A 3,602-nucleotide genomic window follows, 5' to 3' on the forward strand; every position below is an offset into this window, starting at 1 on the left:
AGCCCGCTGGCTGTGCTCGCGGGATCGCCGACGCCATCTTGTCACCTGGACGAGTGGTGACAAGAGTGGGTCCGCCATCTTGGCTAAGTACTACCGGTACCTCGTGTATCAACAGCAACGTCCATTCAAGTGAACGCTAACAACCAGTGTCTAAGGGGTACCCCAAACAATTTAAGCCGGCTTAGGTTAGGTTTTATTTTGGTAACGTGGGCCCACATTTACTTGGTTTTATTTTTGTTATTCTGATTATTTGGTTATTTGAATTCCCAATGTTTTTCTACTTTATGCCTGGGTTCCCCTAGTACAAGCGGGGTGTTTTAATGTATTGAGCATGCAGTGCCTATGGTGGGAAGAGCTTCCCCTACATTAACAGTGAGAGCACCCGGTGCCATGTATGAATAATTGGAAAGTGTTAATTGTAATTGATAACCTGCCCAGGCTTCAGTAAAGTAGATCTTATTGGGAGCATTGTCTGTGTGTCTGTTTCTTCCATTTGCTATTCTAACCACTGGGTAAATATTGTGACTGCATAATTATTTAACCCTTACACCCCATTCACAGAATAGCATTTGAAGGGTCTATACAGGTGGTCAAGGAAGGGTAATTGTAACTGAGGGGTACAATTCCCTGACTGTATTAATCAAGTATGGTATCATTAAACCACTACTGTCTTATGTACATTATACTGGCCATACCGTACACAAGTATATGATGAGAACACTTCCCCACAATGAATCGGTTCTACACAAAGTTGTCTTTAAGTATTTATTAGCAGCAAGAATACATAATATACTTTAATTGAATGCACTTGTAAGGCAAAGGAATGTGAGTAGGCAAATCAATAATGAATGTCCATTCTCATATTACGCATGAGATAATAATACAACTTGAATATTAGGAGTTATATCTAGGGAATACTGGTAGGGGGGTTCCTACCGGTTGTAAGCCAGCAGGGGGAGGCAATGCTCTAATGCAAAGTCTGGTGCCAGCGGGGACTCAATATAGGCTCCTGCTTATGGGAGGTGGTATATTACTCCCTGCTCGGCAGACGAAAGGCAGCTGTAATCCCAGTGTGCGCGCAGCACAGGTGGAAGCCGGTCAGCCTCTCCAATAGAGACGGGCTCGAATGATGGTCCTCACGGTAGATCCCACAGCAGTGGGTGTAGACAATTCTTATCCTCTCCACCAGCCTGGTACAAAGCAATAATAATAATACTCCAGCCGGAAAGGGGCTCCGCATTCACCGGTGCAGATCCTCCGGTGCGCGGTACTCCACACCAACCAAGTTGAACTTGACGTTACTCAACCAAGCTCTGATACTCCACTATCCTATTCGCACGCGGCTATAAGTGCTCTATTTAGACACACAATTGCTCACTTCACTTGGTCTTTGACTCGTGATGAAGGCTTTTACTAGTAAGGAGCGAACGATACGTTGAACAAACGTATTAGGATAAACAAGACTCTATCTTGGGGCAATACGAGCCCTACTTCACCGCACGTTGCATAGTGGGTGAGGCTTCACTTGTTACTAAGACTGAACTGAACGGACTGCGGACTGAACTACTTCTGTATTCACCTGCGCCATATTTATATGTTGGGCGAACAAACTAGTACCAGCCCCACCTCTGTCTCGTAGTCCTGGGCAGAACCGGGCTTGTACAGACAAGCCTTGACGGTAGCTTTGAACTCGACTCTGGGGGTAAGACACTGGCGCTGGTGGCACGCCATCCAATAAGAGAACGAAATATTATGGTCTGTAGTAGGTTAAAGGGATATTCCGTGTATATGTACAAAGAATACACAAGGGATATCAAACGATATACAAATATTATGCAATATATATCAATCAATAAATACATATATTCGGTTTAATCTGACCCTTTGTAACAGCCGCCTCCTAATTAGTCCCACCTAATTAGCTAAGCAGAGACAGATTAACCGCACTGTCCACTTCTCAATGTCCGTTGTGAGGGTAGGCAGTTCACAAAGTCAGGGGTCATGGTCGTCATTAAGCGAGTCGGGGAGCCTTGGCGACTCTATCAGCCTCGCCACGGGTCGGTTGTATGTCCGCCCTTGGCCGAGCACTTCTTCCACTCTGACCTTTCCGTCGGCACCAGTGGTCACTTTGCTTACGCGGCCGGCCGGCCACGCAGCTCGGGGTAGTGACTGGTCTATGGTCATGACGACTGGACGGGATGAAGGGGGGCTAAGGAGGAAGCGGGCCTGAGACTGCTTTGATCTGTGCTTGGCTGTGCCTCCTCCTCCTCCGTCTGTTTCTCTTGTTTGCTCTGTACCCCATCTGAGGAGGGGCCGGTGCCGGCCGCCCCGTCAAGGAGTCGCTTGGGGTGCTGGGTTCGAGGTCAGCTACGTCTGGAGCGCAGCTGAGGGGGGTGGAGTTCCGAACTCCCTCTGGTGCCCACGGTTCTCTCACGGGCCTCTCGCTTAATGTCAATAGCCTCTGCTGTACGAGGGAGTGGCCGGTGTCGCTCGCCTTTGTGTGTAGGCAGCGTGTAGACGTGGGTTGACTGTCAAGTCCGTAGAGGGGGCCCTGGAGCGTCCATCCCAGTCGGGTCTGAACCGCAACTGGGCATCCTTTGGGTCCGATGTGGGCCGCCTCAATTGGGAGAATGAGGTCCGCGTGGTCGGAGCCGATGAGCAGGGTCGGTGTGGCGCCGTCGATAAGCGGTATAGGTAGTTGACGTAGGTGCACATACTTGGCAATCAGCTGTGGGATGGGGTAGGTGTACTGAGACAGGCCTATGTCGTGGCTGGTGAAGACGTTGGTTATACTATACTGCTTCTCGGGCTGGTCCACCGCTGCTATCTTGAAGGAGACCTTTTCACCTTTTATGGTCTTCTGGTCCCTTCTGATGGTGCGTATGGTCATGGTATCTTTGACACCCCGCAGGCCCAACTGGGCTGCTGCGGAAGCGAGGAGGAGAGTCTTTTCAGACCCATCGTCCAGGACGGCGTAAGTGTCCAGGACCTTGTCCTCGTAGCTCAGGAGCACTCTGACCACTTTGAGGAGCACTCGGGGGGTCCCGCTATGCTGGTCAATGTGGAGCACTCCTGTTGGTCGGTTGCCTTGGATCTTCTGGTGGGCTCCGCACAGTGCTGCGCGGTAAGCGCCGCCCGCCTGGGCCGCCTCACGCCACTGGTCAACTTGGACGGGGTTCAGTGTCTTATATTCGGCGCACTGTGCCAGCCAGTGTCCGCCGTCGCAGTAGGTACAGTAGGGAGCGGTCTGGTGGCTCTTCGGTACTGATGCCACCGCCTCGGCATGGTACATTACCGCGACGGGCCCACTCTGTTGTCCTGGCTGACGCTTGTTGATGTCATGCAGGACCTCCAAGTGGGTGCCACCGCACCTGCTGCACTTCTTCTTCAAGCGGCACTCAGCTGCTAGGTGGCTGCGCGCGCAGCGGAAGCAGCGGCGGTGGTCCTTGATCCACTGACTCACCTCATCCGTGGTCAGCTTCCCGAAAGTGTCGCATTGGTACAGCCGATGTTCTCCCTCACAGTACTGGCACTCAATCTTCCACTGGTCCTCTTTCGTCGAGGGGGTGTTGTGGTTCTTGTGCTGCGGTACTGATTCGGCT

The sequence above is a fragment of the Notolepis coatsorum genome (genome assembly GCF_963971535.1).
Source record: "Notolepis coatsorum genome assembly, chromosome: 6".
In the NCBI taxonomy this organism is placed as follows: domain Eukaryota; kingdom Metazoa; phylum Chordata; class Actinopteri; order Aulopiformes; family Paralepididae; genus Notolepis; species Notolepis coatsorum.